Raw genomic sequence first — 711 nt, 5'->3', positions numbered from 1 at the left:
TTTTTTGTCAGGATTCATGCAGTCAAAAAAAAATCTATATATATTATTTATTGCGGTTTGTCCTTTTTAAGCTGCTTGTAAGTGAACCTACCATCACGTCTCATGTGCATTTTGCTCAACTTTTTGGTTTGTATTTATTGTATTCGGAAGAAGAGAAATATGCTTTCCACGTGCATCGCTTAGAGCTCCACATCTGGTGCAGCTGTCCTTTACGTGTTGAACATCTGTTTATTTATTCCAGTGTCATAACCCAAGTCTTCAATAATAAAGTCCTTATGATTTCATACTCCACATAGGCGCGTGTGGCCTGTTTGTAACCCGGGATTTATTTTTAAAGCTGCAGGTTTTTAAATAGTTTTAATATTTCATCGCCGGATTTTATTATTATAGTTGCAAATCTAAAATCCAAATACCTTTACCTTTCTTTCTTTTGCACGTCAATTAATTGAAATGCAGGCACGCCTTTGCACATAAGTGGCCCTATCACTTGTTTAGCGCTGCTTATTATTGGCGCTCCGTTCAATTCCCCCGCGACTTGTGCGTGTTTATAAATTAAAATTGGCGTTTCTTTTTTGTTTTGTTTGAGGTCGGTGCTGAGCAGGTTCCTCTGAGGAAGATTAGAGAAATCACTTTGTACCGAGCAGATGTTTTTTTCTTCTTCCCCCTCTCTCTCTCTCTCTCTCTCTCTCTCTCTCTCTCTCTCTCTCTCTC

This window comes from Anarrhichthys ocellatus, unplaced genomic scaffold, assembly GCF_004355925.1.
Source record: "Anarrhichthys ocellatus isolate YVR2014 unplaced genomic scaffold, GSC_Weel_1.0 scaffold3, whole genome shotgun sequence".
In the NCBI taxonomy this organism is placed as follows: domain Eukaryota; kingdom Metazoa; phylum Chordata; class Actinopteri; order Perciformes; family Anarhichadidae; genus Anarrhichthys; species Anarrhichthys ocellatus.
The sequence above is the reverse complement of the archived record's forward strand: the minus strand, read 5'-3'. Positions refer to the sequence as shown.